Source organism: Crotalus tigris, unplaced genomic scaffold (genome assembly GCF_016545835.1).
Source record: "Crotalus tigris isolate CLP2741 ecotype Arizona unplaced genomic scaffold, ASM1654583v1 scf7180000023618.1514416, whole genome shotgun sequence".
Taxonomy (NCBI): domain Eukaryota; kingdom Metazoa; phylum Chordata; class Lepidosauria; order Squamata; family Viperidae; genus Crotalus; species Crotalus tigris.
In genome coordinates this window covers 1,234,632-1,248,520 of record NW_024100082.1, presented here as the reverse complement: position 1 = coordinate 1,248,520, position 13,889 = coordinate 1,234,632, and the positions used below count along the sequence as shown (strand labels likewise).

The following is a 13,889-nucleotide window of genomic DNA, read 5'->3' as shown; positions in this document are numbered from 1 at the left end:
ACCCTAATATAACTAGTGTTGGACCAGAAAAGTGCAGACTTTAACTGTGCCATTCCTAGTATTCACAAAGTATTTGGATTGCAATCCAAATAATTCTTGTAATACTCAGTTATGTCAGCCTTTATAGCAGACATGTCAAACACAAGGCCCAGGGGCCAGATGCGGCCCACAAAGTGGTTTCATGTGGCCCGCGAAGCCATCCTGGAAACAGTGAGGGACTGGCCCCTGCTTCCATGGCCTGACCCAGGCCAGCCGGGAGCCAATGTACAATTTTGTGATGGCCATCTTGGCACTTGCCCTAGTGGACCATGCCTTGGCACTTGCCCCAGTCCCAACTCCTTCTGCCAGAGACCCTCAGATCTGTCCCACTCTTGCCCAGGCCCCCCATAGGCACCCTTGACGCGAATGATGTAGAACTGGACACACCCATTCCATCCACGCCCACCCATTAGGCTGCACCCACTCTGGCCACACCCACCCAGCCCCCCCAGGGCAATAGCAATGCTGATGTGGCCCTCAGTGAAATTGAGTTTGACACCCCTGCTTTATAGGATAGCTACTATATGGAGTCTATAGGGGAAAGTTTTAAAAACCAACAACAGAGCATCTCTTGGTTTTCATGATTCAAAAACTATTCTTCCTATATATTGTACTCACGGCCAGCTTTAGCCCAAGACTCAATAAGAACTAAGCTATGGAATCTAACAACACAAATGTCTGACATAAAGGAACTGTTGCCATCAGTCAATTTGACTCACTATGCCATGCACATTTGAATGATATTGATTTTATTATAGCTAAATTTTATTATAGCTATAGAGAGCCAGTGGGATATAATGGTTAAGCTACTAGACTGGATGAGGATAGGACCTATATCTCCTCCCTTAGACATAGAATCTCCCTGAGTGACTTCAGGCCAGTCATAAAGAAGTTATGAATTACAGTTCACAGCTTCAGTGAAGATGCCTTTATCCTGCAGTGGATTAATTTGAGCTTTTAATATTTGTGATTAGATGGAGAGTTCATGTTTTTATACACACAAACATATAGACTGTTTCAAAACCATGGTCATCTTCTTCCAATCCAGCTTCCCTTAATATATATTTGGTATACAGCATTGTCTCATTATTTGCCAACCTGAAACAGGTCTATTTCAATATTTTTTATCCATACAGTGACATTCTGATCTGAATATACATTTTTCAAGAGGACAGTGAGGTGTTCTGGGATTCCCACTTTTCTGAGCACTTTCCATAGTTTGACATGAGTAACACAAATATAGGATATCAATCTCCCCTAATTATGCTATCTCTGAAGTTTATAAGCATTTGAATGAGGTCATCTATTTAGAGGGAAATCCGTTTTTCCATCCAGAATCATTTCAGAATGAGAACTTATCTATATTTTATAAATACTAACAAAAAATATTTCTTTTTCAGTTCCGGTAATCAGACAATAAAGGGGAGGGAATTTTCAATCTAGTAAGAACACCTATGCCTATGGGATTTCCTGCTTTTGTAATTGCTGTTTCATACCACCTTTGGTGTCTCAGAAATTGAGCTGGAGATGCTTACAGGAGCTTTTCACCTGACCTACACCAGAAAGTTCTTGAAGGTTTCTCTGTTGTCAAGGAACAGCTCCACAAGGGGTGACCCTAGGTGACAGTAATAAATAAGAATATGTGGTGGAGGTTTTGACAGTTTGACAATTTAAATGCATTGTTCAGCTTCAGCAAACTGACCCTGACCTGCAAAAACATTAGCCATATTATTCTACATTTTCAAGATGTCAGTTTTTTATTCCCAGTTCATTCCATTTCTACCTTACCTGATATGTTAGTAAGAATCTGCCTTCCACCACTACTACCACTCTCCCAAAAACTAGTTACTATGAACGGATAAATAATCAGATGACCCAAAATTCTGAGATTTTTTTTAAAAAATAGGTCCTTACATGCATTTCAGCATACCCAATTCTTGCAATCCATTGAGAATACATTTTAAACCTTATATAGGTTCCTTTTTGTTAAACAAAAGAGCTATGCATTGTAAAGTCACTGAAGGTGGCATAATGTATATGGTGGAAAAATGTCCAGTTTCTCTTTTTCCCCCCAACATCCTGTCTAAATGAGTGTCAGATGTGGGCAACTACCATTGTTTTTTTATCAACATACTCCTACCTCTATTTATGGCATCCTCCATTTTAATTTTTAAGGCAGCAGTAGAAAAGAGACAAAACCCTATAAAATGTATGGGGATGTTGTGTGTTGCTATAGCGCTTCTCAGCTATTCAAAAGAGATGTAATGGAGGCAATCATTTTCTTTTATCTAATTGAAAGTCCTGATGTAACCACCCATGAAATCATACAATAAAATTAACCCCTTGTTACTCGGGACAGGAATGGGAAATGAATTGGCAGTTCAAGCCACTGATGGAAAGTTGCATTTTTCTTCAAGCCAGAAGCTCTATATAGCACAACTGGGACATTATGCTATATTGGCCACTGAGCCTTAAGGCAAAGCACTTCTAGAGTATATGAGATGAATACCTCACTTTCCAAGATGCAAGTCTTTTTTCTTCACATGGGAGCTAAAAGCACAGAAGAACCATCTGTCTTAGCAATGCCATGAAGTTACACAGGGCCTTAGGTCACAGACATACTCAGATACTTGTCCCTACTTCCTATGGCCACTAATTCCACTTTTCCCCAGCCTACTTCATCTTTTGTTAGGACTGTCAAAATGAAGAGAACAAGATAAAGGACAAGTATACTGGAAAACATGTTTTCTCAGGAATTAGAAATGGACAGGAGATTAATCTGAGGTGAGATTCAGGTCAAGGATTCAGTACACCTAATTTATCTGAATCTTAGAAGGAACATAGTCCTTATGACAAAGCCATTTCATATTCTGTTATGTTGCTTTGGTTGCTTCGCATAAAACAACAGCACATAGGCAAATCTTTTCAGTCAGCAATAAAGTTTTATATTTCCACACAAGTAGTGATAACCCTAAAAGACAGATTTTGTTCAATATATATAGTCCCTACCGTGATTCCCCAAAAATAAGACCCTTAATTTTTTTTCTCCAAAAGAGGCACCAGGTCTTATTTTGGCGGGGATGTTTTTTCCTCTGTCTCACCTCGAAGCAGCAGCACTGACATCTGTCCCCCAAAGCCATCCCACTTCTGCGGCCACTTGCTACCACTCACACGTATCATCCCTGATCTCCATTTTGCCATCAGAGGCCTTTAGGAAAGACCTCTGCAGCTGAGAATGGAACTCTAGATTGACGTGTGCGACACCCTCCAGGCTGCATTTCACCATCAGAGGCCTTCAAGAAAGGCCTCTGCAGCCAAGAACTGAGTCCCAGCCTCCAGGGCCACAAAGAGGGCTGGTGATGTGGAGCATTGTTTTATCTGAACGCCTTTTCTCAACATGATGATGCAGAATCCACCGGTGGGTGGACCTTACCCAGTTTTTGATTTAGTCTTAGCTCAGCAGGATGCAAAATTTTTGGCTCCTCTGAACAGATTAGGTTAGACTAGTTAGTTTCTAATTTGTATTACAAATTTGATGATCAATTTGGCCACCTGGAATACTGATTCTAAATTTTTTCTTCAAATTGGTGACTCTGAACCAAGTGGCAGGCTCAGCTTGCAGCTGACTACAGCCCTGGCTCTAACGAGCCTCGTGGGCTCCGTTGTGGAGACCTTCGTGCTGTCAGACTGCTTCTCAGCGTGCTATAGCTGATTTGCGGATAACCGCTCTACAGCTGTTTTTTTGCCGACATCTCGCCTGGCAATCCCAGGGAATCCCTGAGAGGCCGTTTAGCCTCAACCGGCGTTTCCCTCACTCGGAGGCTTCCCGCACATTGCTGAAGGTCCGGATCACAGCGGAGGCTGCGCAACGCCTTTCAGAAAACTGCAAGTGTCTTCCCTGTTCCTCTCCGATCATGGGAAAAAGCCCAAGCAGCCGGTTTAGCTCCCTGGAGTGTTATAAGAGCAGGGAAGGTCCACATGTCTTCTAGTGTCCGTTACTTTTGGTGTGAATGCCATTTTGGACACCTAACGAGGCACAGTCACCATTTTGAAAGCCTTGAAAGGTGCGGCCACCATTTTGGAAGCCTCCTCAGTACTCGCTCCCTGTGCTTAGCCCAGGCTTTCCTAATTTCTCCTGCCGTAACAGGCACGGATCTGGGGGGTGTCAGTTAAGGCCATGATCACCTCTCATTGCCTCAATACAGACTCAGACTCAGTGAGGTGATTGACATTTGAGGCCTTCACAGCCTTGACTCTCATGTTCTGACAGGCCTTGAGATTCTGGACAGATAGAAGATCCTCCCAGTCGCTGGTTTATAAAACTGCAAGCCCCCAATGCCATTCTTCTTAAAACCATAATAGTCTGTAATTGTGAATTACTATCATCTTCATTATAATATATATTGTCACGAATAGTTTACCTTAAGAGGGGGAATTTTGGTCAGACCCCACCTGTTCCACCTGTGGCGCTGTGCTGCAAGGCCTAGCAGACAATTTTAGAACATTGTCTGGCTGTCTATCATTGCTGTTGTTCAGAACGTGAGGTTTTACCTCTCTGACAACTCGATCTGCGTACTTCATCCCCCCTCCCTGGACATCTCCCTCTGGAATATCCAGGCTGCAATGGCAGACAGTTCAGCCTCTCAGCCATCACAGGGCTCTTCTGTTCCCCCCCCAAAGAAAAAAAGCACAGATCATCTGGATTGGAAGCGGGAGGAACAACAAAATCCAAGGCAAAGGCCTCGTCCATGAAGAAGCCCTTCAAGGTAGCTGAGAGGGAGGCCTTGAGGAGACATTAGGCGCTGGAAAGGGAGTTCTCCAGAGTTCAAAGGCTCACTTCCAGTGGGACAGATGTGGTTCCCCCCTTCCACTGGACCGCTCACCATTTGAGCCTCAATTTGTGCCTCCACTGGATGCCACTAGGGTATAGTCTCCTCAGGGGGAAACTGGACAGGTAGGTCCCCCTCCCACCGATTGCCAAGAGGATTTACCTCCCCCAATACCTTTAGAAGCCACATATATTCCTCTGGCAGCTGACATTCGCCCCTCAGGCCAACAGGGCACATGGCCGGAACAATTCCAGTCCTTTATGAACCAGGCCTTTGTGCAATTCATGGCCTCCTCCATGGGTCAACAACCCTTACAGATGCCCCCTCCCCCCTGCCACCCATACCTCAAACAGATCCTACCCAGTTACCTGGCTCAAACATCTTAGATACATCCTCCCAGTTAGGAGAGGAGGGATCCGAGATCTTTGAAACCTCGGACTTACCCATGCCCGTCCTTCTTCCGTACCACGGTGGAAAAGCAGTGGTCTGCACTGGGCACTCTTCCATCTCCCAGTGTGACTAAGAAGAAACCTTTCAATGTTTCTTCATCCTTCTCTTCTCTCCTGGAAGAACTGCTTGTAGACACTGCCCTAACTTCCTTGTTTTCTACCTCCACCATTCCAGGAGACCTGGCAAAGGCCTTGAAGGCAGAGGAAAAGAAATTTGAATTTTCCCTTCACAGGGCTCACCAAGCATCGGTGTGGGCAATCAAAACGGCTACATCAGTGTCATTTTTCACCAGGTCATCCATCATGTGGTTGCATAAACTCCAGGAACTCATTCCTCCTGATCAGGTGTGACCACACCAAATATTGGGGGAAATGATCGCAGTGTCACAGTATGTGGCGGACGCATCGCTCCACTCTGCCAGGTACTCCTCAAGGTCTATCATAGCCATGGTCTCGTCCCATAGACTACTTTGGCTAAAACAATGGCGAGCCGACCTTAAATCTAAATGGTGCTTGTCCACCGCCCCTTATAGCGGCACACACCTTTTTGGACCAGTCCTTGAACCATATCTCATAGAGGGAAAAGACTAGGACTAAGTAAAAAACTGGGCAAGGTCCACCCACTAGTGGATTCTACACTCATCATGCTGGAGAAGAGGCAGGTATCGGGGCATGGGAGGCCTGGCTGCAATGGTAAGCAGGTATGGGGTGCCCGGGGCAGCTCCACCCCACCAATCCCCACCCTAGCTTGAATTTTAGGCATGCGCCTCACCCCAAAACTAGGCCTTATTTTTGGGATAGAGCATATATTAACCCCACCCCCAAAATCAAGCTACAGCTTATTTTGGGGGTAGATCTTATTTTCATGGAAACACGGTATTATTCCAAGGAAAGTTTGGGATATTTTTAAAAGTCTATTTGCCAGGGCAGTGGCAATGTGCTATGTAATGCTCTCAGGTTTACCTCAGTGTGTTCTTGTCACTTTGAAGTCTGGTTACATTGTAATATGAGAAAGATATAAATGACAGTAGACAGAGAAAATGTTATTGCTTCATAATATTTTTGTCTAATTTAATAAATTAAATTTGGCCCTGAGAGAAGGATTCCGATATTTATCCAGGAGTTGTAGATTTGCACAGAAGGTATAAGTAAGAGTATTGTATGTGCTTTAAAGAAATGCACATTAGGAATTGGTTTTAAGATCACATTTTGAAGCTGCATTATAGTGTTTTTTAGAATTAATTATTTTACTATGGAAATAGGAACACTAAAGCATATTCTATTTTAGATTTTTTATATATATAAGAATGTGCTCCTATTTCCTATCTCGTGCTTTAGCACTAACCCTAGAATTGAGGAAGTGTTCCCAAGTAGAAAGATGCAATGTAGGAACAAGACATAATCTTATTGTGATATTGCTTACTCTGCAATTCTGCTAGGTTTGTCTTTTCCATCTGCCATTAAAATGCATCAGGGACATGAGTGGGCCCACAACAAACAGAAATGCAGATGATAACTAGAAACAATTTCCTTTCCAAATATACATCTGTTGACATTTTCTAAAAAAAACCCAGAGTAGTATAGTTTGGCTGTTACTTGCTTAGAAATATAATCTGCATATCTGCCTAGGATAATGAGATGATGTCAAAGTTAAGAACAAATGACCAGTGGCCTTATCACAGTCAGCTGGCTAACAGAATTGCTTGCTTCTGTTTTCTCTCAGAACATATCTAATCCCACTCTCCCATTTCAAATTAAACTATAAACTCCAAAATTCATTTTTATTTGGATTTTAAATGCCTGCTGAAGTCAGCAAATAGTGCAATTTCAGAGCACTGCCAAAAGCAGAGTGTCTTCCTCCTGTGTTTTTAAATTGTGGGTTACCTGATTCTGTGTGTGGTTTCTTTCTCTGGCCCTCTAGGCCTACTGCTCAAACATTACAGAGATGAAATAGCATAATTCCTCAGATCTAGACAGATACAATTTTAAATCGTAAACAACAAATCTTGGTCTGTCTTGATGCATGGAGCTACTAGGGTTTGAAGATTTTATTAATGCATATGACAAAATGAGATTACCAGATCTACATTTCCCATTCTAATGTGGGAGCTGGCTGTAAGTTTTACACTGAAATTCTCATATTAGGAAATATAAAAGTGCTTGTATCATTTTAATCTATTTTATATAATAATTTCTATCTTGCTTGGGAGGAGTTGGTTTTGTTGTTGTTGTTTTGTTTAATTTTCAAAGCCAACCAACAGCAAATTGCAAGTCTGGACAACCTACACCAAGTTATTTTCTTTTTTAAAAAAATAACCAAATAAAGCGGGAAAAAACTTACAACCAATCATAATCTCATTATATATGCCTAATGTCCCGGAGAAAAGCGAGGTTTTCAAGGCTTTATGAAAATTCAGCAGGGGTAGGTCTATTGTAATCTCTGGGGATATGCTGTTCTATGAGATAGATGCTATGACAGAGAGAAGCATGACTCCTGGGTTCTACCAGAAGATACTATTTCAAAACACCTACCAAGTCAGATCTTATGAAATGGGCAGAGACAATTGGAAATGGATCTGGGTGATGAGACTTTTATGGGTGATAATCACTATCTTAAATGACAGTTAGAAAAGTACTGGAAACTAATGCAAATCCTACCCAATAGGGACAGGGCACCCTAAACACAACCATTGGATGCAATAAGCAGGAAGAAATATTAGCATTTCACACACACACACCAACCCCACTTATAACCATGAATGAGCCAAGTGTTTTACTTGGCTCACTTTGAGTCTTTCAGTGTTGCTCCAGGAAACATGATCCATGTCTCTGGTTACTCCACCATTCTAGGCAATGACTAAGGCTTTGGCAAAATTGCCTTGGCTCTCCCCCTTGATGCCAGTGAGTCCCAGCACTGCCACCCCAGTCTTGGTGACCAAAAAAACAAGACAAACAGACACAGAGAAGAATAAGTAGTTTTCATTGAAAATAATTTGTTGCTTAATATAGATAAACTGTTCTAGACTTCCCATACCATAATTATACTGCTGTAAATATCACTTAGAACTATATCACTTAGGAAATTTAACTCAGGTGTATTTTTGCTTAATTTTAACTTACTTTATAAAAGCTTAAGAAACAAAAGAAGCATGATGGCATGGAAAACCATAAGTTTGCTATTTTAATTTCCACCTACATAGTGTTAAACTTATTGGGGGCTTGACATCATTACCTGAATTCTTTAGATATGCACATAACTTCTTTAAATATGTTTAACTTAATAAAACTTTAATTAACTGGATTTATGTAACAGTCTAAGCCAAAATGAGATAATTTTTCAGTGTATATAAATATGTGTAGCTTCATAAGACACACATGATTCTATAAATAGCTATTTGTCCAACTGCTGTGAGTATATCATTTTAAAGCACCAGCTTATAAAAATATTAGGCAAGAAATTACATTCTGGACATTTGGACTGTGCCCATACTTACATTCCTCTGCTAGCCTGCTTTCTTTCTTGCAGCCATTTACTTTGACTGCTAGATAGATTCAGGAAGTCAAGTGTACCTGTTCAAATTTCACAGAGAAATTTCTGAAAATTGATTCCCTTTAAGTTATGCAAATTCAAATTTAAAAAAATAATGAAAGAAGATATACTGGTTTGGTTCTAGACTTAAAAATCAATAGAACAAAATCTTGGCCATTCTAAATTCCATGTAGAAAATAAAAATATTGCTTGTCAGAAGTTAAATAAATCCTTTGCAATAAAGGAATTCCATTCATACAGTGTCAAAAATAAAATATCATGGGTAATTTCCCAAATATCTGAAACCTCAAATCTCTGTTGGGACTATATATCCCAGTTATAGATAGCTCTGAACTGTACAAACTATTTTAATCAAGGTGTATTGTTCCTTCTAGTTGCCGTTATTTAGAGCTAAGGTTCACATTTAGTAATTGTATACTGGTCATCCTGGATTAATTCTCAATCACATAGTGACCATTCAAAATTATGACTGACCTGAAAAAAGGGAATTACAATCTGGATTTGAAGTTCCAATAGTTGAGCCCTCTCCATGTCACATGACTGAATATCAGGCAATAAGGCCACATTTTAGCTGTTTTGCACTTATTTCCAGTTTTTGACAAAATCACACCCTTAATAAACTATTGGTTTGCTTAATGACCTTGATGTTTCCTTAATGATGACCACTGCACTGAATTCTGATCAGCTTTGCAAGAATTTATAGAATGTAATTTTCAAAGTAAAAAATGTATTTTAAATATTGCAATAGGGATTGGTCTATGACAAAATATGGAGTGATTCAATGATTAGCGTAGATGAGAACTGAAATCAGCAGATTTAATCATTCTTGTCTATGGAGATACTTCTCATTCAGTCATATTCTCCTTTACATCAGTTTGCCATCATGGTTCCGACAGATGAAACTCTTCAAAAGAACTTCAAGGCATTGTTTACCTTAAAGAATCTTTTATTTGAGAAACAAAGTATCGGCACTACATAGTTGAAACCAAAAACTAAATTACCCTCCCCTGGACACAAAGTAACAAAGCACAATTCCCTCCTCCAATAAACAACTATAAATCACATTCCCCAATTAGCTTGAAGCACGGGCTTTCTCCCCAGCTTTCCAGCCCGCCAAAACTCTATCAACTCTGGGCCCAATGACCTTGGGTTCCCACGACTGAGTTATTATTGTTATGACTAGCTGGACTCTCATCCACATTCCCTCCTCCCAGCATCAACTAAGTCTAAAAGCAATAGAGTAAAATAGCTGCAATTCCATCTGTTGTCAAGCAAGAACATCCAATGTTAGCAGCATTGACATTTGCAGCTTGTTGCATTTCACAAACTTGTGTTTTTTCTGAACAATGTAGTGCCCTTAGCAGTATACTAATCTTCACATTTTTCCTCCTGTAATATTAACTGTGATGGATGGAATCCTGTTAAGGTGAAAAGGGGCAAGCATGAGATATGATAAAACCACAGCAGCAACTTCAGAAAGGCTAATGAATAGTACCACTTAATCATAAGAAAAGCATAGGAAAGAGCACAACAACCTAAAGGCTTGTTTTACTCCATGAAGATAAAACATTTTAGTCAGAAGGTTACCAATACAGAACTATTTACATGCTGTGGATTGGCAGACTCTTAAAGTTTCCTTTTAAAAATATTCAAAATATTATGTGGAACATTTTATTCTAAGTTAATAATGAACAACCACAAAGGGAAATATTAGTTTATTTTTGAGCACTCAGATGGAAGTATTTCTAGTTGGCACTGTGTCTCCATCCATCCCATTTTTCATTACTGTAAGCTTGGGGTAGGGTGGGATTTTAAATGAAAAGCATGTTTGTAGAACAAGAAACAGGCAGTGACAAAACCAGAAAAATTAGTAAAATACAGACTGATTTTTCAGAGATTCCCTAAATCTTGATTTAGTGCTAGTTCCCTGGGTAATTAAAAGATATCAGGCTTCTGGGAGTGGGCAGGGGAGGAGAAAGCTGGCTCATCTAAAGAGTGAGCTTTGGCCTTTATGAAAATGACTGCCTCTGAATGTGGGAGTGGTGTCCTGCTGTTTCACTCTTTGGGACTTCATTTAAAACTTTTCAGAGGGAGATCTATAGCAGTCTTTTCAGAGCCTATGAACTAAAAGGCATACTTGATTGGAGGGTCAATACAATGCTCCCCAAAAAAATCGACAGTGACAGATCAAAAAGGCCTTTTTAGTATAAGAAAGAATAGCAGAAGTCCCACCAGGACATGATAGGGAAGTATGAACAGATAATTTCTGGGACAGGTTGCTGAAACAATCAAAGTAAGATGATGTGGTGCTGATGGAAGTGAGTATAAGTGGGTAATATTCTGGAAAGTGATAGATATCAATTCTGGGCTTGAAATTACACAAAATTGGTAACTATTATCATTCATGTTATTAATATTTTCCATGTATGTCAATGTGCATGTGTGTATGTTAATGCAATCATATCCCTGTAAGTATGTAAGACAAATCCTAATGTGTAATGTGTATAGAATAGCATAAAGGAGTCCCTGCAGATTTTACTCTGCTAGCCTTTGCTGACTATAGGGGATGGTATTCATTCCCATTTCAAGGCCACTGAGCCAACACTGAAGACTTTTCTGCGATCATGTGGCCAGTATGACATCACCAAGTACAGTTCAAAAGCATGCAAATGCGAGTAGATAAATAGGTACTACTTTAATGGGAAGGTAACAATGCTTCGTGACATCATAGAATAACATAAGCATAGTTGAAATAAAAGTGGACTTGAATTGCACTTCAGCATATTGACCAAGCTGTGATCAATCCTACCCTTAGCATTACAAAGACATGTTGTCTGCGAATAGAGTACAATTCATACAGATAGACTTCCTAAAATGGTGTGAAGATGTCCAACTTGCCGTTGTTCAAGGACATATCTTCATAACAGAGTTTCCATCTCATAGGCAGCTGTTGCTAAAGTATACTGAAGCCAATACAAATTGTTGTGGCATAAGATGTCCTCCTGAGGAAAATGGAAAAATATTTAGCATCTAAGCAGTCCATGATGGTTTCTAGATGACATGTTCAATTAGCTCAATAGATGTCCATTCTTTGTTGTCATATATTGATTAAGCCACAAGTCAATAAATATTTCAGAAAAATTATGTAGACATACCTGAGAGCATCCAACGGGTGAACACATGTATCTCCATTTCTAAGAATGTTTATACAGCATCTGCTGTGTAAATCCAGGTGACTACTATGTTGTAGTTAAGAGAGACAAACTTTTGCTGCCTTCTAGTGGTTATTAGGTCAATATATTGCTTTTTTTGTAAAAAAAAAAAGTGTCGGAACTCACACACATCATATAGCCCACCTTGCCTACCCTACAAGGTTTAGCTTTGTAGTTGAAAAAAAAACTCTTCAGTTTTTAGTGTATCTAAAAGACTAGGATTTTGTTCAAGGTAAGTTAATACTATTAATGTTATCATGCACTGTGTGGCTTTAAATTACAAGAAGGCATTTTATTAATCTGTTGGGACATTTACCATTGGCATACCTTTTTAGTTTAATGAGTGGGAATGTCAGCTTTCTATGTGGAATTGGCCCAATAAAATTGGCCCAATAAAACAAAATTTGGTTGCTTGTAAAAGATTGAATTATTTTTAAGAAGTTGTCAAACAAGGTGGAAAAAATTACATTTGGATTTTAATGTGCATATGGACTTGAAACAAATTAAAGTTAAAACTTTGTCAGTGAACAGATTACTTTTAATTTACCTTTAAGTTAAACCCAATTTAATAAATACCGGTAGATCTGATTAAGCCTCATACTGTAAGTCTACCCTTACATCTGATCAATACATAATTAATATATATTACTATTAATAATAATACCTCCAAATCACAAAATATTGGCTTTATTCTTCTTCTTCCCTTCTGCAGTTTGAATATAAAGTATAAAAGACTAAAAAGAGATTTTCGTAGACATCCCAGCCTTTGAACTACCCAAGCAACTGAAACAGCAAAGTTTTGCTGTCAGGCAAGCTTCCATGCCAGCCGCCTTTCTTTCCTCTTGCTTCACCTCTTTTTAACCTCACACCCCACCTTCTGTAAGGGAAGGCAAAAGGTTCACTCACCCTCTCATGAAAGATGGCCTCCATGTTTATGTGTCTCCCACTGCCACCATCGGCTTCCACGCCACATGGTCCAAACCAGCCAATCAAGCCATGCTCTGGCTGTGGAGGCAGACAGCACCAGAGGGGACCCCGCTCACACTATACTGCCAGCGGGACATTTTCAAAAACAAACGAGGATAGGAAGGGAAACAGTAGGAAAAGAACACAACTCTGGAAAATCCATCCCAAAAAGGTGCCAGAACTCCCTTCCGATGTGTTCTATAACAAAAAAAGCCCTGGATAGATCAAAATATTTTAGGGAGAAGATTAAAAAAAACAGAACAAGATTTGATTGAATAGTGCAACCAAACCTTAGAAGTGCCATTATGGCACTATTCCGTATGGTGATTTTCTCATAATTGGTGACATTCATATTTCAACCTGAGAAAACCTGAGCAGAAAAGCTATGTAATGAGCAGTCTGGATATATGCTTAGGAGCACTGCAGTTTATGCTGATATGATTTTTTCCCTAATTTCAAGTCAGAAAGTAAGCATGGAAATGTGACTGGATAGATGAGTCCTAAGGCTTGTGACCTTTTCTATTTTACTAATAATAAAAATTGCCTGAGCGGGGGATTGGACTAGAAGACCTCTAAGGTCCTTTCCAACTCTATTATTCTATTCTAAAAAGTACTTTATATGAAAAGTTTCACCTGTCCAAAGCCATGAAGGGGCAGCAGAGGACCATTTCTATGAGCAAATCTGCTGAAGAGAAAAGCGAAGATTATAATAGATCTGAATGAAATTTGTCTAACCTTGTGGCATAGACTTGATAAATACTATACGTGAGATGAAGAATAAATGAAAGGATTAAAAGGTATGTTAGAAAGTATAAATTAGTGTCATGTAGGTGCATGCAAAAGT

General features: G+C 39.8%; 1 protein-coding gene across 2 annotated transcripts in view; it reads left to right on the top strand.

Moving 5' to 3' along the window:
- The window catches only part of PLXNA2 (plexin A2), a 275,925-nt gene that overhangs the window by 215,021 nt on the left and 47,015 nt on the right, over nucleotides 1-13,889 (top strand). The gene's annotated exons all lie outside the window — the stretch shown is intronic.